The following is a 20,014-nucleotide window of genomic DNA, read 5'->3' as shown; positions in this document are numbered from 1 at the left end:
GAAATGCAACTCAATATTTTTTAAAAAATATATAACAAAATATTTAAAAAATATTTTAAGAATTTGTTTGAAAAATATGAAAATTACATTTTAGATTTAAATTATCCTAAAATATGATAAGTTTTGATGTAAACGAAAACTCAAATTATGTCAAAAATAATTATATTCAACGATAATAACAATTTTTTTAAAAAAAAATACATTTACAAAAATATTATTTGAAAGAAAATTCATTTATATTTTAAATATAAAATGAAACTATTATAATTAAATAATAAAAAATATAAATAAAAACCATAAATTTAGCAAATGACAACTGAGTTATATTATGCTAAAATTTTCTTTTTAACAATTTATCAAATGACAAATGAGTTATGAGAAAATAATAAAATATAATTTTTAAAAACATAGTCATTCTTAAATATTTTTTGAATAAATAATTATTTTTAAATTTAATCAACTGAAAATTATATTCGTACAATTTTGTGAGTCAAATTCTAGTTTTATTGATGCATGTTATATATTAGTGATACATGTTTTAGGTAACATTTTAATGATGCACGTTTTTAAAAATCTCCATTATTAAAATTATGCACGTAAGGATAACTCATGAGTTTTTTTGGTTGATTAAATGATATTATGTCCAAATTTATTTAAGGACATTTCATTAAAGTAACTGAAAAAGACAAACAATAAAATAAGAAGTTTAAATTCATATAAGCATATTTCATTAATGTAACTGAAAAGACAAGTAATAAATTAGGCAGTTTTATTCGTTTTAGGATATTTCATAAATGCAACTGAAAAAGACAAGCAAAAAAAAGGAAGTTTAATTAATGAAGTAAGAACATTTTCAAATGGGTACTTCTATTTTAATAATATAGATTCTAGTTTTATTGATGCATGTTATATATTAGTGCTGCATGTTTTAGGTAACATTTTAATGATGCACGTTTTTAAAAATCTCCATTATTAAAATTATGCACGTAAGGATAACTCGTGAATTTTTTTGGTTGATTAAATGACATTATGTCCAAATTTATTTAAGGACATTTCATTAAAGTAACTGAAAAGACAAACAATAAAATAAGAAGTTTAAATTCATTTAAGCATATTTCATTAATGTAACTGAAAAGACAAGTAATAAATTAGGTAGTTTTATTCGTTTTAGGATATTTCATAAATGCAACTGAAAAAGACAAGCAAAAAAATAGAAAGTTTAATTAATGAATTAATAACATTTTTAAATAGGTACTTCTATTTTAAAAATATAGATTAATAAACTTACGAAGTTGACAAAAAGAAGAAAATAAAAAGAAAATGGAAGAATCTATTTAATCGAGAATGTGCTTGGCGGCCCAAATAGTAAGAGTCACTAACCAAAACCCATGGATTAGGTATTCTATTATTTGCAAGTACTTTATGAAATTGAGTGTATAGCTCGATTATTTCCCCTGCAACAATTTTTGGTTATCATGTTTCGCAGGAATAATTTAAGAATTCTGATACTTTTGGTGAAGACATACAAAGTTCCAAATGTTAAACCCGTAGCCTGGTGACTGTTAAACGACGATGTGTACAAATGAAAGAGGGTCTGCTAGTTGGAGACCTGATGAGTTCTTTTTCCTAGTAAGAAGAGTTTTCTCTCTTCTTACGATGCCACCTCATCAAATAGAGAAAGGAGAAGCTGTCACCTGTCCTCTTAAAACTCATTCCTCCTTTTCGTTGATGGTCTCTACTTATGAGCTTCCGTAATAGTATCAACCATTTGACTTGGGCAGTAGCGGCCCTGGACAGAAGCGGCAGAAGCATCTGCTTTTGGCCTTTAATATCAAGAGAAAAATTTCGGCCATTTTTTCAATTGATATCAGTAGGTAAGATGGTTAAGTATCTATTGTTCTTCTTAATGGTGTTCAAGCCTCCATGTCAGCCTTTTTTTTTAATATGCTTCCAGCCTTTTTAAATATTTTTTTTACAGGGCCAGGCCTGGGCTTGGGCTCCGAAAGATTAGTGATATGCCATGGATTTTACCCGCTTGTAACCATGGTTTATAAGTGTTTTAATAAATAATTATTATGTTTTAGAGTCTGTTTAGTATATTTATAGGATCATGAGTGATTTGGAAGAAAGTGATGATTTTGGAACATTTTGGAGATAATTGGAGAAAGCATCCGAGCTGACCATCGAGCAAGACCAATGGTCGACATTCAGAGACAATAATAGATCGATGCACATCCTGTGACATCGATCGACGGCGAAGCGCACAAAAGCCCGTTTGGTTCCAGCCGACTTAGAGCCCAAGACTTCACCAATTTACAAGATTACCCCAGACGAGTTTTAACCTAATATTTATAGCTTGCCAACATGTTAGAGGTAAAGTGTGCTTTCTTGTTTTCTTATTTTCACAGCAAATGTTTTTTAGGATTTTAGTAGAGTTGGAGAGAAGATCCAAAGAAATTTGTAACTGAAACTCCATTAATATCTATCTATTTATCTATGTAGTTTTTTTACCTAAATGTTGTTATGAATTGCTTAGTCATGTCTAAGTAGTTCTATTGTTAGGTTTAGGGTTTAATTAGGTTATCAGAGATTAGCCCCAACTATAGATTGCTAAGTTGTGATATTCATCATTAGGATTGTCATTAATACATGTTTCTAGTTTAGCTAGCTAGAACTTGCCGTAGGAGTTGTGGACTCAAATCATCATTTGCATCTCACCCTGAATCCGTCCTTATTGAGTTAGGATTTCTAGAGTAAGGCGAAAGCTGATCTAGGAAGCCTAGTGAGCATAATTCAACCCGCGCGTAAAGCTTGACTAAGAACGCGTCGATCGATATTGCTATAGAATGATCGATCGACGGTACAACAAGTGTATCGATGGATATTCCTCTAGAATCGACACTTATATCTGGTCAACAGAAAAACCTAGAAAGCAAACGCCGATTGGTTTGTTTATAAGTATTTGAGCTCTATAATATCATGCATACAACTTGTTAAGCATCTGTAGGATTATAATCTTGATTACCTGAATAGAAACCCTAAGTCTAGCTATTTCATCTAAGGCACCAAAAACCCAATCAAATCAATCGAGCAACTGCCTTGCTCATAAACCTGCTTTTTACATTTAATCAACCTGCTTTTTACATTTAATCATAATCAACCTAGCTTAATCACTCTGATTAGATTTATTAGGTTCCCTAGCTCCTCGTGGATTCGATCCCTAAGTACTACAACTGAACCTCTTATTTGAGAGAGTAATTCACTCCTTATGGTAATTTTAGTTTGTTTTAGTCTAGGTTACTTCTTTAAAACCACTTTCTGACATAAAATTTTTCTTGTCTTTTCAGGTGCATGCCCAACAGTATCAGTTGGGTGACTACATGCATGGAGGAGATGAGGCAATACATAGCCAGAATGCAGACACAGCGTGCGGCCGAAGCAACTACACCAGCATCGATCGACATAAACCTTCCAACATCGATCGACGCTGACCCGTCACAATCAAATCCGATGAAGTCTCAACCTGATTCTTACACCAGACCAGAGATTGATCAGATGGTAGAAGAGATCTACAGAACTATGGGAGCAGCAGAAGAGAGACTTGATAAGAGATGTGATGACATATATTTCCCATGGGACATCACCATCAGTTCTTTTACTTCTCAGACAGAAGCAATGCAGAGGGAGATAGTGGAGATTTAGAGATACATCGCTCGTCGACCAGAGGCATTGACATCGATCGACAAGCGCATCAACATATCGACCGACAGTCACAGAAGGACATCAATCGACGAAGCTACAAACCGAGGAGGGTTAGTACCAAAATGAAATCAGATATGTCTGATATAAATGACCATGGAGAGGAGATCTCAGCTGACACATACGCCACACTTGTGAGACATCATTCAAACTTGAATGTCTTGGAGACAGATTGCAGAGGATAGAGAATACAACTGCAACAATGAAAGACAAATGGCGCAGAGGAGACAAGGCAATGAGAGACTTCACTGGTACATGGTTCAACAAGAGAAGAGAAGAGATGGAGACTTGCTTCCCAGCAAGTACCATCTTCCCACATTACTAGCCAAATCCCCTCCAAAGTCAAGATAAATGACTATAACAAAGCGCTGAGTGGGAGGCAACCCACTATTAGGTAAATTTTCTAATATGTTTTTATTAGTTTAGTACTTATGTTAGTTTTAAAATTTTTGCAGGTCATAATAAAATATTAAAAAAAAAACAAAAAGAGATCCGAGTAGACGATTTCCCATAATATCGACCGACGAGACTCTGCCGACATCGATCGACAGAACATCACCTGCCGCGACCGAGGACAACATCTTTACATCGATCGACATCTATTCTGATCTGGTATATCGTTCTAACTTGTTACATTGAGTCCTTTTGCTTTAGTTTTCACCATAACTCTGACTGAATTTATACTGGGGACAATGTAGTTTAAGTTTGGGGGAAGGTTTACTGATATTAGTTTATTTCATTAGTCTTATTAAAATATTTTCAAAAATAAGTTTTTATTGAGTCAAGAAGGTCACAATGACCTTATTGATTTTTCTTATTATCTAACCACACCATTCTAGACGTACTAGTTGTAGATAGCACTAAAGATACCAAAGTGGATCAACCTGTCAACTATGTTACACTTGCTGAGAATGTTTGAAGGAACCAAAGCTGACCTCCAACCTAACTGAGCTCAACTCTGCTTGTCTTGGGGATTGGTATACATGAGATCAGAATCTTCAAAAAAGTCTGGAAGGTAAAGCCTTGTGTAGATTTATCACCCTCTCTATCTCTATTTCGATATATATATATATATATATATATATAATATAATTATAGATGATAAATTAGGAAAGGAATTCGAACTGGACTTGGTGGCTACAGCCATTAAGGCTTGATTCATAAGAATTCTATAGGTAAAGGATTAGAACAAGACTTGGTGGCTACAACAATTAAGGCTTGATCACAAATAATCCTAGGATATAGGTAAAAAAGAAGTGAACATGATTTGGTGGCTAAAACCATTAAAGCTTGTTTCATGGAAGCATGTCCAATCTTGGTCAAAGATCTTGCAATATAAGCAGACTTTGACTGAGAGAGAAAGTAGTAGAGAGAGAGGAAAAAAACTGTTATTTACCTGCAAGTCCAGATACTTGTTTAAGCATCCTTGCATACTGTGATCGATACCCCCCTTGGTAAAGGGGATTGTTAGACATAATTTGCTAAATTGTTGACTAGGTGAATTTGGTTGCTAGACGAGGATATGGTGTAGTGTGCTTCTGAGACTAGGATTTTATAAGGTAATGATTATGAGTTTTAAATCTGTGAGTCTCTTCTGTTTTCAAACCTCTTTCAGAGAGACTGCCTGTATGTTTTGCTTGAGGACGAGCAAAATGGTAGGTCTGGGGGAGTTGATAAGCCATGAATTTAACCCACTTTTAGCCATGGTTTATAAGTGTTTTAATAACTAATTATTATGTTTTAGAGTCTATTTAGTATATTTATAGGATCATGAGTGATTTGGAAGAAAGTGATGATTTTGGAGCATTTTGGAGATAATTGGAGAAAGCATCCGAGCTGACCATCGAGCAAGACCAATGGTCGACATTCAGAGACAATAATCGATTGATGCACATCCTGTGACATCGGTCGATGGCGAAGCGCACAAAAGCCCGTTTGGTTCCAGCTGACTTAGAGCCCAAGACTTCACCAATTTACAAGATTACCCCTGACGAGTTTTAACCTAATATTTATAGCTTGCCAACATGTTAGAGGCAAAGTGTGCTTTCTTGTTTTCTTGTTTTCTTATTTTCACATCAAAGGTTTTCTAGGATTTTAGTAGAGTTGGAGAGGAGATCCAAAGAGATTTGTGGTTGGAACTCTATTAATATATATCTGTTTATCTATGTAGTTTTTATATCTAATTGTTGTTATGAATTTCTTAGCCATGTCTGAGTAGTTCTATTGTTAGGTTTAGGGTTTAATTAGGTTATGAGGGATTAACCCCAACTATAGATTGCTAAGTTGTGATATTCATCATTAGGATTTTCATTAATGCTTTTTTCTAGTGTAGCTAGCTAGAACTTGCCCTAGGAGTTGTAGGTTCAAGTCATCATTTGCATCTCACCCTGAATCCGTCCTAATTGAGCTAGGATTGCTAGAGTAAGGCGAAAGCTGATCTAGGAAGCCTAGTGAGCATAATTCAACCCGCGCGTAAAGCTTGACTAAGAACGCGTCGATCAATATTCCTATAGAATAATCGATCGACGGTACAACAAGTGTATCTATCGATATTCCTCTAGAATCATCGATCGACACTTATATCTGTTCAATAGACAAACCTAGAAAGCGAACGCCGATCAGTTTGTTTATAAGTGTTTGAGCTCTATAATATCGTGCATACAACTTGTTAGGCATCTGTAAGATTATAATCCTGATTACCTGAATACAAACCCTAATTCTAGCTATTTCATCTAAAGAACCAAAAACCCAATCCAATCAATCGACCAACTGTCTTGCTCACAAACCTGCTTTTTATATTTAATCATAATCAACCTAGTTTAATCACTCTGATTAGATTTATTAGGTACTACAACTGAACCTCTTATTTGAGAGATTAATTCACTCCTTAGGGTAATTTGAGTGAAATCAATTAGTAAAGTGGGATTCTAAAAATTTAAAATTTACAGGAGCCCATAACTTTTTCTTTCATCTTCGTCACTTTCTAAAATGAACTCTATTTAGGTTATGCCGTAACAGAATTCCTTTTTATTCCATATTTTTGTAATGACCCCAACCCCAAACTATCCCCAAAGGCCATTTTGCCTTTCTTTATAAGAGAAAGAAAGAAAGAAAGAAAGAAGAAAGAAAGAAAGAAAGAGAGAGAGAGAAAGAGAGAGAGAGAGAGAGAGGAAGAAGAGGAAGGGAGAAAGCTCACCTGAGCTCGTCGCCGGAGCAACCGTGTGCCATGATCACGTTCAGCTCGTCACCCCCGATCAACACCTTAGGTAACTGCCAGAAACCGCATGCCTTAAGTTCAGTTTCGTTCCCGTTTAGTAAATCGCCCATAACTTTCTAACCGTGATGAATCTCGTGAATCCAAGACCACCATCGTGTTCCTCTCGACGAGACGAATCCGTAGCCACCATAAACGCCTCAATCGGAGCCCGGACGAAGCCGTACGCGCCTCCAGAAGTTTCACCTCTGCGCACGCATGAGATACACGCGCCGCCGTCGGACCACCGTCCTCCGCCGCAGATCCACCGTAGCCGCCGCCGCATCTCCGTCGTCACCGCCGGTGACCGACACCGGTGACTCGCCGGCGACTCGCCAACTCTGCCGAGTCGATCCGGTGAGTCAACTCGGTGACCCGGTCAAACCGGTGGTTTGACTGGTTTAATCGGTTTAAATTGATTTCGGTTCGGTTAGGGTAAACAGGTCGGTTTAGTCAAATCGATTTCGGGTCAAAGTTTGACCGAGTTGACCTTTGACCAGCGAGTTGACTTTTCCGCAAACCTTGACCAGTTCCGTTTTTGACCGTTCGAAAGGCGTTCTGACACGAAATTTCGATCTGATTTCAGATTTGGAGTCCATTTGAGCAGCTGGAGTTCATAGTTACCACTTCTCTTCATTGCTAAGGTGAGGGCTACTCCGTTAAATCCCGAGCTAGTTTAGTACTACCATTATGGAAAGTTTAGTTTCGAAACATGGATCTGTCTCTTTGAATCGAGTCTGTTTGAGAGTCTTGCTTGCTCACTATTGATATTAATTGTTTTACTGGAAATAGGATAATAGAGGATTCAACGGTTGATTGAATTAATTGATGTTAAGCACTGTTATATATATATTTGAGTCCAAGTGTTGAGATTGCGGGAGCAGAAATGTCTACGCTAGGCCGTGGGATTTGCGGGGTACAAAGACGTTTGTACTAGGCTGCATTGTTTGAGATTGCGGGGTACAGAGATATCTGTGCTAGGCCGTGGGATTTGCGGGGTACAAAGACGTTTGTACTAGGCTGCCTTGTTTGAGATTGCGGGGTGAAGAGATTTCTGCACTAGGCCGTGGATTTGAGGAGGGTACAGAGTGGACTACTGTACTTACGACGCTTGTAGAATATATTCATATATATATATCCTTATGAAGGAAATGCGGTATGATATCATCGCATTGGTTGTAGCATGTCTAGTCCTCTAGACATATGTTGATTGTTCTGTGTGGTGTAATCGACACCGTGTTTGTTTCATGCTAGAGCTAGGCCTACATTTTAGTAGTGCTATGAACTCAGTCAGTGGTTTGCGATTTAGCATCCCATACCTCACTGGGCGATTCCCCTGTCGCTCACCCCTCCTTCTTTCCCCTTTCAGGTGAAACCTACGAGCAAGAGTGATTATCCGACTGGTGCTATTGGGCTTTTGGGCTTTTACTACTATCGAGCTTTGGACTTCTATCACTTTTATCGTTTTTATCGCTTTTTGGCCTTTGGGCTTCTATCTATCGTTTATGATAATTCGTATTTCGGACTTTCAGTTTATGTCGAACTTTTTATTTTGGATGTTATCGTTATTGGGCCTTAGGGCCTTATGCCATCGTATTGACTTTATATTATGATGGACGATATTATTATTATCTTGGTTGTGTTATTCTTTTATTTTTCCGCTTTTATCTATTTATTATATTTCGAAAGTGACGGGTGTCACAATTTGGTATCAGAGCTATTTATTTATCGTAACATTTTATTATGTAAATCTGGGTGTCACAATTTTGGTATCAGGGCTATTTATTTATCGTAACATTTTATTATGTAAATCGGGGTGTCACAATTTGGTATCAGAGCGGGGTTCCGTCCCGGCTCCGACCCGGGATGGCGATTTTTGGAGACCTGGTTTTATTCGGTTTTGACGGTTTTAGACGATTTCAAAATATTTTCGGGGATTTGGGAATTTTGAAAATAAAAATAAATCGCACCTTTCCGTTCGGTATCACTCCTTTCTAATCCAATTGTCTTTTTTATTGACTATGAGTTACTCATCGTCATCCGCTCTCTAGCTAACAGGATTTCGGCCAGATGTTCGACAGATGGATGATGATGTCACAGTTGAACGGATTGCTCAGGTGTGTATCAGTTTTCGTCAGCCGTATTCGGAGATTGTTCGCATGTGGATGTGTGACGTTGTTGCCACCACCCAAACTTCAAGTCATCGCTCAACGAGTTTTTGTTACTGGAGATTATGTGGTATGAGTTGTGAGCCATGAGTTGGCATGTGTTATTCGTGTGTATGATATATTGACTGCCATGGAGGCATGGTTAGTTTGTAAACTCGTGTGGATCGCTTTTAGATTTGGGGCGTGGCAACTTGCGTTGTGTGATATTGGAGTTATGCTTGGTATGTTTGCCAGTTTTTGGCATTGTTGATCGTTTCAGAGATGTGTCAGTTCGGACAGCTGACATAGGATGTTGAGAGCTATTTATATTCAATGCGGCGTACCAATTATTCTTGGAGGAGTCAAGTTACTCGGAGACTCGTCAGAGATGGAGCTATGTTTTACGATATCATTCGTGGGATGGATTGGCTGTCACGACATCGAGTAGTGTTGGATTGCCTGAGGGCAAGAGTTCATATTCCTGGAGCGAAGCATAGTTTTACTGCATGCATGCTACACGCTGAGGAGTTATTGGATATGGGGAGTAATTGGATTTGGTGATCATTTCTATGGCCAGCATGAACTACAGGATCTTCCGGTTATTGCAGAGTATGAGGATATATTTGTGACCTTTGGAACGGCCACCACAAGACACATGAGACGCTCTTGCAATTTGTTTGGAGCAAACAACACTGGTTTCACAAGTTCTATACCAATTAGCACCAGCAGAGATGACCAAGCTGAAAGAGCATGTTGAAGATTCATCGGACAAGGGTTTTATCAGACCGAGTACTTTACCGTGGGGAACATCATCATTGTTTGTAAGGAAGAAAGATGGGAGTTTCAAGCTTTGTATCGACTACATAGACTTGAACATGGTAACCATCGTATTGATGAATTTTTGGATTAGCTACATGGAGGATCATGGTTCTCGAAGGTTGTATTGACATCAGGACATCATCAGATTACTATAGTTGAGGAGTATGTACGGAATGTGGGTTTTCGTATACGTTATGGATATTATGAGTTTTGGTGATATCATTTTGGATCGACGAATGCACCGATAGCATTTGAGAAGCTTATGAATGATGTCTTTCGCGAACACTTGGACAAGTGCACGATTGTACTCATCGACGACCCCTTTGATTTATTTTTCTAATAGAGGGAGCATGTTGAGCGTTTGTGGATTGTGTATTGATGCATAAGGATCAGTTCATTGCATATGCATCGCATCAGTTGAGACCTCACGAGACCCACTACCCTATTCATGATTCGGAGTGGCTGTAGTGGTATTTACGTTATAGTTTTGGAAATCATAATTGTACGGGAAGGAAGTTCAGATTCTCTCGGATCATTAGAATATGAAATTCATCTTCATTCATTAAAAACTTGTACTTGGACAGTGCAGTTGGATTGAGTTTGTAGCAGGCTATAGTTTGGATATCGCATACCATCTGGTAAGGACAACCAGGTGATAAATGCCTTGGGTAGGCGTATGAGCTGTATCTCATGAACCAGGGAGGTTCATGAGTTTACTGGAAGATTTGCTAGTCTCAGATTGGGTGTCATTACTGTCAATGGAGAGACAGATGTCCTTGGGACTTTGGAGCAGGCAGTTTTGCTATGGAGGATACACAAGCACAAGTTAGCATTATGGATTTGGGTGAGCAGATCGAGATTGAGAGTATTGGATATCATACAGCTTTGAGCAGGATGTACTTGTACTGAAACCGAGTTTGTGTGTTGGACGATAAGCTGTTAAGAAAAGGGATCTTACGACAAACACATCACTCGTGTTTCTCTACCCATCGAGAACACCAAAGGGTACAAAGATATGAAGAGTTAACTATAATTGGTGTAGTATGAAGAGAGTGTAACTACATTGCATCGCGGTGTCAGACATGTCATATGGCTATTACAGAGGAGCAGTTATCTATCATATTATTTTTGAGCTTGCTTTTGCCGGAGTGGAAATGAGGCATTGTGATTATGGACATTGTTATTGGATTTTAAATCACCATATGTGAAAAGGATGTCACATGGGTAGTCATGGATAGACTTACCAAGTCAGTCTATTTCCTAAGTAATTAAGAAGTCAGTCAGAGCTAATCAGTTGGAGCAGACCTACATTATTGAGTTTGGGAGGTTTCATGGATGTCAACATTGTATCGGATTGGGAATCGAAGTTCACGTCCACATTTCAGAGAGCTTTTCGGAAGGCGCTTGGTACAAAGGTCATATGAGTACAGCTTATCACCTGTTGACAGATTCTCAGTCAGAGAGGACTACTCAGAACTTAAAGGATATGTTAAGGAATTGCATCTTCCAGTGGGATAAAAGTTCGGAAAGCATATACATCTAACAAAGTTGCTTACATCGACAACAATCATTGGAGTAATGAGATATCGCTATAAGGGGTTATTTATGGTAGACCTTATCGTATACCACTTTGTTGGACCAAAGTGGGGGAGCAACATGAGTTAGGAGTATGAATGGTTCAAGAGACGGTAGAGCAAATGGACAAACTCAAGGATTGGTTTTGGAAAGCCTATGATGTCAGAGGATTTATGCAGCTAAACGCCGGGAGGATTTGGATTTACATATGGGCGATCTAGTATTCATGAGAATAAGGACATTTCAAGGAGGATCTAAGACTCGGAAGCTGAAGAAGCTTAAACCAAGATATATGGGACCATACCCGATTTTGGAGCGAATTGGAGCCGTTGCTTACCGATTGGATTTATCGGAAGAGTTATCAGACTTCCATGACTTGTTTCATGTTTCGGTTTTAAGGAAAGTCGTGAGAGAACCGAAGCTCATTTTGCAACAGCCGCCCAGTGACCTTGATAGAAATTTGCGTGCGCCGTGTCAGCCAGTGGAGATATTGGATCGCCAAGTGAGAGCAGATAATGGTATGATGACCATGTTGGTCAGAGTTCGTTGGGAGGGAGATAAGACTCAGAAGGAGACCTGAAAGGCCGAGCGAGGATTAGTATTCGAGGTTTTGGAGGTTTTGCTACGATAACATTGGGCATGTCAGCTAATGACTTGAATTCGGGGACGAATTCCTTGTAAGTGGGGGAGAATTGTAATGACCCCAACCCCAAACTATCCCCAAAGGCCATTTTGCCTTTCTTTAAAAGAGAAAGAAAGAAAGAAAGAAAGAAAGAAAGAAAGAAAGAAAGAAAGAGAGAGAGAGAAAGAGAGAGAGAGAGAGAGAGTGGAAGAAGAGGAAGGGAGAAAGCTCACCTGAGCTCGTCGCCGGAGCAACCGTGTGCCATGATCACGTTCAGCTCGTCACCCCCGATCAACACCTTAGGTAACCGGCAGAAACCGCATGCCTTAAGTTCAGTTTCGTTCCCGTTTAGTAAATCGCCCATAACTTTCTAACCGTGATGAATCTCGTGAATCCAAGACCACAATCGTGTTCCTCTCGACGAGACGAATCCGTAGCCACCGAAAACGCCTCAATCCGAGCCCGGACGAAGCCGTACGCGCCTCCATAAGTTTCACCTCTGCGCACGCGTAAGATACACGCGCCGCCGTCGGACCACCGTCCTCCGCCGCAGATCCACCGTAGCCGCCGCCGCATCTCCGTCGTCACCGCCGGTGACCGACACGGTGACTCGCCGGCGACTCGCCAACTCTGCCAAGTCGACCCGGTGAGTTAACTCGGTGACCCGGTCAAACCGGTGGTTTGACTGGTTTAATCGGTTTAAATTGATTTTGGAACCGGTCGGTTTAGTCAAATCGATTTCGGGTCAAAGCTTGACCGAGTTGACCTTTGACCAGCGAGTTGACTTTTCCGCAAACCTTGACCAGTTCCGTTTTTGACCGTTCGAAAGGCGTTCTGACACGAAATTTCGATCTGATTTCAGATTTGGAGTCCATTTGAGCAGCTGGAGTTCATAGTTACCACTTCTCTTCATTTCTAAGGTGAGGGCTACTCCGTTAAATCCCGAGCTAGTTTAGTACTACCATTATGGAAAGTTTAGTTTCGAAACATGGATCCGTCTCTTTGAATCGAGTCTGTTTGAGAGTCTTGCTTGCTCACTATTGATATTAATTGTTAAACTGGAAATAGGATAATAGAGGATTCAATGGTTGATTGAATTAATTGATGTTAAGCACTGTTATATATATATATATATATATATATATATATATTTGAGTCCAAGTGTTGAGATTGCGGGGCGCAGAAATGTATGCGCTAGGCCGTGGGATTTGCGGGGTACAAAGACGTTTGTACTAGGCTGCATTGTTTGAGATTGCGGGGTACAGAGATATCTGTGCTAGGCCGTGGGATTTGCGGGGTACAAAGACGTTTGTACTAGGCCGCCTTGTTTGAGATTGCGGGGTGCAGAGATTTCTGCACTAGGCCGTGGATTTGCGGAGGGTACAGAGTGGACTACTGTACTTACGACGCTTGTAGAATATATTCATATATATATATATATATATCCTTATGAAGGAAATGCGGTATGATATCATCGCATTGGTTGTAGCATGTCTAGTCCTCTAGACATATGTTGATTGTTATGTGTGGTGTAATCGACACCGTGTTTGTTTCATGCTAGAGCTAGGCCTACATTTTAGTAGTGCTATGAACTCAGTCAGTGGTTTGCGGTTTAGCATCCCATACCTCACTGGGCGATTCCCCTGTCGCTCACCCCTCCTTCTTTCCCCTTTCAGGTGAAACCTACGAGCAAGAGTGATTATCTGACTGGTGCTATTGGGCTTTTGGGCTTTTACTACTATCGAGCTTTGGACTTACATCACTTTTATCGTTTTTATCGCTTTTTAGCCTTTGGGCTTCTATCTATCGTTTATGATAATTCGTATTTCGGACTTTCAGTTTATGTCGAACTTTTTATTTTGGATGTTATCGTTATTGGGCCTTAGGGCCTTATGCCATCGTATTGACTTTATATTATGATGGACGATATTATTATTATTTTGGTTGTGTTATTTTTTTATTTTTCCGCTTTTATCTATTTATTATATTTTGAAAGTGACGGGTGTCATAATTTGGTATCAGAGCTATTTATTTATCGTAACATTTTATTATGTAAATCGGGGTGTCACAATTTTGGTATCAGGGCTATTTATTTATCGTAACATTTTATTATGTAAATCGGGGTGTCACAAGTTTATTAAGCTACGACTAGGTTACGAACATCGATACTTACCCGTTAACCTCTGGTGGAAGCAAGCGATCGTGTCAAACCACTCCAATTACCTCCAGCCCAAACCTGGTGGAATCCGCCATATCACTGATATTGTTCTGCAAAATATTTGTTGATGGCTTCGTCAGAAACTGATTCATCAGGGAAGCTTCAGACCTTATTATTGTTTAGGCCGCCATTTCTTCTCTCTTTTCCAAGATCGAGATTGCGATTGCTTTGCTGAGGGCTCGCTATTAAAAAATTTACAAAAAATGCGAAATATAAATGGGTTTGAACCAAAGGTCCAATTAGTAAATAAAAAGACCGATGAAACGGTATCGCTTCATGTAACAAAACAACATATTTCCTGGCTTAAATTTTCTGTGTGGATCTCAAAATGGGCCTCTACGTAGCCTCATATAATTTTGTTTTGAATACTGGATTTGCAATAAAAATGTGACGGTCTAAATTAGATACTATATAGTATTTGATTTTACCACCTTTGACCTCCAGTGAATAATATTCTTACCCCAAATGGACGAAATAATATTCTATATTTTGTTTATTTTTAATTAAAATAACTTTAACTTTACTATTTTAATATTTATGGATGATAATAAGTAGAATAAATAATTTAAAACTGTATTTGATTGTTTTCAAAACAAAAAAATAGAGATCATTTTATTTTCTATGTTTTTATTTATTGAGTTAAATAGATTTTTCAAAAAGTCTTTTCTTAAAATGATAATTATACGATTCAAAAAATTGTTCCATTGTATTTGAAATTAGATAAATAGCATGAAAACCCAATAATTGTGCCTCTTCCGATTATGAACTAGATTGTTCCTATCAACCGAATTGTAATCTGTATCTTTCAGATGCAGGAGCATCAGCAAGATGAATGTTCTGGGCGAGGATCCAATACAGTAGCTTCGTAAAAATCAGTTAAACAATTAGACGTTATCAGGAAGATCACCTAGAAAGGACTCTTATCTCTTAACTTTTCCTCAATGATTTGCAATGGGAAAAAATATCTTCTTCTCTAGCTGGTAAACGTCTCTGTTCATGGAATTTGTGTCGGTGATGAACTAACACTTGCTAATTTCAGATGAAGTACATAAATTTATTAAGAGCCATTTTGAGTTGATTTTTTTATTAATTTTGAGAAATACCCTATGATTTTAGCTTTCTGATCATTTGTAATTTTGATAGCAGCTTAATTCTGAGAAGAGACGATTTTAAAGAACATATGTGTGAGATATCAAACAAAGTCCCACGTTGGAAATTAGACAAAGGATAATCTAATATATAAAGAGATGTGCAACTATAATTAGTACGAAATTTTTTGGGAAGGAATCCAAAAGCAAATCCATGTCCAAAGTGGACACTATCATGTTAATCGGATAATAAAATGTTGAACATGGATTTTCACGATCCCAACAATATGCTGCTCGGGTAAGTTCATGCTCTTTCAGAGTTTATGTATGTTGAAAAAAAATATATCTTACATTTAGTGGATATCTCTCCTCACTCATTGTTGATATATATGAAGAAATGTGGAGGACATGAAAATACGTTTTTTCAAGGACCAATTTCAATGAATTCCTAGACAAAAAATTTGATATGGACTTCGAATTTTTTTTTAATTGTAAGTAGTAATTTCAAACGCCAAAGCCATGTATTATCGTTCACACTTCACTTTACAACCAAAATAAGTTTTTTTTATAAAGATCTACCTTACTTTTTTTTTCTACGTCTCAGATACTCCATTATCATCCACTTATATTGTAAAATAAGAGAATCACTAAAATTAAGTAGCAAAATATATCTTATCACATATAATCCCTCTTTACCTAAAACTTCCTAAAAGACAAAATTATTGTCATACATCTCTTGTGAATACAAACTTAAAACATCAACAACAAAATCATACAAAAAATAATAATTATATCACAAGTAAATTATATCCCGCCCGTAGGGCGGGCTGCCCCTAATATGTATGTATTATTTGGTTGTTATATAAAAGAGAGAATATTTTTTTAATGCCATCAGTATCACTGAATGTTGCACGCATGATTTTTTTTTAATCAATTTACAAAGGATAAAATATATTTAATGAAGGACAAAAATCTTTTAAAAACACAATATTTCAAAAATTAATATTATAAAGTATTTTATGGTTAAAAATAATAACTATTATATTTTAGTAAGATAGATATTAAAGCACATATAAGAAAACTAATGAGACGTTAGTCTTGAACATATTATTTAAAACCCGAAAATCAAACTGAAACCGAAAAAAAAAAACATATCACTAAAACCAGCTAAAATTTGCAAAATCTTGAATGGTTCCTATTTCTCTAAATCCAAAAATCAAAACCAAACCAGAGAACCGAAAGGTTATCTAAATATTAAAATAAAAAAATATTAATTATAATAATATATAATATAATTTATAAATTAAATATCCAAAAACCCTTACTTACCAACTTTTTGGATTTCTAATTTAACTCGGATTTTCAAGAGTTTTTTTTGGAGATTTTTGGCTTTAAACATACATCAAACTCAAACTATTTCAAAGTTGGTTCCACTTCGGGTTTTACAAAAAATACAAACGCGACCCAAATTTGAAATTACCCAGACTGATCTGATCTGAAAAATATCTGGTTCTTAAATGGGTGCTAAACACTCCAAACAAAATAAGCCAAAAACAAAATAACCTGAAAAGACCCGAACTAAAACTCGAGTGCCAAGCACTATAAGACATCAAAATAAATTACTTCTAATTATAGATGTCAAAACTCAAACATTCAATTGAAACAAAAAGTTGTAGTAATTTTTTTTAAAAATTATCCCGCACTTTAAAAACGCGGATCAAAATTTAGTAGTCGCTTAAAACATAATGGCTGAACTTAAAATTTTATACACTTTCATAAACTCCCAGACTTTCCCTCGTATGCCTTTTTCACTGATATACGACTTGATTGTCCTAAACACGGTCGCAAAGCGCTGGAGTTGACTTCTTAATGATGAGTAAATTAAGACGTTGTAATATACCAACGATGTATTATGTATATATTATTTGAAAATATAGAGTTTGAAGATGATGTTGTGGTGGATTAAAAAGATATATGTAGTATTATTTGGTTGTTATATAAAAGAGATAATATTTTCTTAATGCCATCAGTATCACTGAATGTTGCACGCATGATTTTTTTTGAATCAATTTACAAAGGATAAAATATATTTAATGAAGGACAAAAATCTTTTAAAAACACAATATTTCAAAAATTAATATTATAAAGTATTTTAAGGTTAAAAATAATAACTATTATATTTTAGTAATATAGATATTAAAGCACATATAAGAAAACTAATGACATGTTAGTCTTGAACATATTATTTAAAACCCAAAAATCAAATTGAAACCGAAACGAAAAAAAAAACTATAATTAAAACCAGCTAAAATTTGCAAAATCTTGAATGTTCCTATTTCTCTAAATCCAAAAATCGAAGCCCAACCAGAGAACCGAAAGGTTATCTAAATATTAAAATAAAAAATATTAATTATTATAATGTATAATTTAATTTATAAATTAAAATATCCAAAAACCCTTACTTACCCAACTTTTTTGAATTTCTAATTTAACTCGGGTTTTCAAGAGTTTTTTTTGGAGATTTTTGGTTTTAAACATACATCAAACTCAAACTATTTCAAAGTTGGTTCCACTTGGGTTTTACAGAAAATATAAACTCGACCCAAATTTGACATTACCCAGACTGATCTGATCCGAAAAATATCTGGTTCTTAAATGGGTGCTAAACACTCCAAACAAAATAAGCCAAAAACAAAATAACCTGAAAAGACCCGAACTAAAACCCGAGTGCCTAGCACTATAAGACGTCAAAATAAATTACTTCTAATTATAGACGTCAAAACTCAAACATTCAATTGAAACAAAAAGTTGTAGTAATTTTCAAATGTAAGAAATTATCCCGCACTTTTGAAGTGCGGATCAAAATTGAGTAGTCGCTTAAAACGAAATGGCTGAATTAAAAATTTTATACACTTTCACAAACTCCCAGACTTTCGCTCATATGCCTTTTTCACTGATATACGACTTGATTGTCCTAAATGCGGTCGCAAAACGCTGGAGTTGACTTCTTAATGATGAGTAGATGAAGACGTTATGATATACCAACGATATATTACGTATATATATTATTTGAAAATTTAGAGTTTGAAGATGATGTTGTGGTGGATTAAAAAGATATATGTATGTATTACTTGGTTGTTATATAAAAGAGAGAATATTTTTTAATGCTATCAGTAAAATAAGGCTGTGATGTTGTCCCTTTTTCTTCTTCAGTTATTTTTTATAAAAATAGTAAAATAATATAACAGAGAAATCAGTATCGAAAATCTTACAATAATCACGTAAAATGCCGATTTTTTAGATAGTAGTACGATACAAAATAGATTTAATTTGGCATATAACCAACTTACGTAACTTAATTTAAAAAATGACCGGTGAAAGTTTGTGTTTAGCATACCAATATATGTACCTTTAAATGTCTTTTTTCGGAAACTGAAACCTTTAATTGTCTTTCAAAAAGATGATCTAATAAGTCGCCTAACTAAGGTTGGTTAACCCGAACTAAAACAGCATAGACCGGCAGAAAATGGAAATTGATTGAGACAACCAGTTATCATGTGTTAAGCATACCAATATATTGATTAAGGTGTAGATATTTAAATCCAAACAGTTATCATGATTAAGAGCAACTCTACTCCTGGTTTTATTTCCAGCTACCACAGAATTTGTCTTCTACAAGTTTTCTATACGAATCTTTAACATCACCAGCGCAAGAAAGTATCAGCCTTTCAACGAGGTGGACAATCGGGATAGTATTAACTATTAAGGGGTATTCGATCCAGAATTTAATAGAATTTGAAAGAATTCATAAATAAGAAATATTGCAGTAGTTTACAAGATTTCATGAGGTTTTGATGCATATACATAATTCTGTTTACTTTTTTCTTATGGATTTTAAAGGAATTGACATAAATTTGACAGAATATCAATTTCTCTAAAATCTATGAGCGAACGGTGAATGCTAAACTAACGCCGATAACAAAAAGACAAAAACAAAAACTACGAGTTTCTTGCTTTTCAAATTTTAACTAGATTGAAAAGTTCCAGAAACTATCCTAGCAAGATAGAGAGCTACGAGTTTCATGCTTTTCGTATTTCTTACATTGTTAAGATCATTCCCACTTTCAGATGTGCGGTTTTATCTTTAATACATCTCTCGAGATGATGAGTCTTTGTAACCATTAATCGCTAAACCAATTGGGTTGTAATAAGTGAATCAGATTCTAATCTATACTATCTTACAATACTAAAAGTTCTAAATCCTCAATGAGGATTTAAACTCAACCAATCAAGAATCACTTTCATGCCATGTCACCGAATTGTTGTGTCCAACTACAATTGTGGACCGAAATATGCCGACTCCATCAAATTCAATTCAAAGTTGCCCATTCTCAGGCAAACACATCTCTTGGTCCAAGAGAGGAGATAGAGATCATCGACTCTTCACTTTCATTGTCCTTATCGTCTCTGCAATTGCCGTTAGCCCGTTACTCCGTAGTTAAATCCATCACACCCTTTTACATTTAATTCCCT

General features: G+C 36.3%; 1 long non-coding RNA gene across 1 annotated transcript; it reads right to left on the bottom strand.

The window, feature by feature from the left end:
- Positions 1-1,489: 1,489 nt before the first annotated feature.
- Positions 1,490-19,534, bottom strand: LOC125591446. Its single transcript, XR_007327451.1, has 2 exons — positions 14,349-19,534; positions 1,490-1,823 (listed from the first exon to the last, which is right to left on the bottom strand). It is a non-coding gene; the product is annotated as an uncharacterized LOC125591446 (long non-coding RNA).
- Between the last annotated feature and the right edge of the window lie 480 nt (positions 19,535-20,014).

The sequence above is a fragment of the Brassica napus genome, chromosome C8 (assembly GCF_020379485.1).
Source record: "Brassica napus cultivar Da-Ae chromosome C8, Da-Ae, whole genome shotgun sequence".
Taxonomy (NCBI): Eukaryota; Viridiplantae; Streptophyta; class Magnoliopsida; order Brassicales; family Brassicaceae; genus Brassica; species Brassica napus.
The sequence above is the reverse complement of the archived record's forward strand: the minus strand, read 5'-3'. Positions and strand labels throughout refer to the sequence as shown.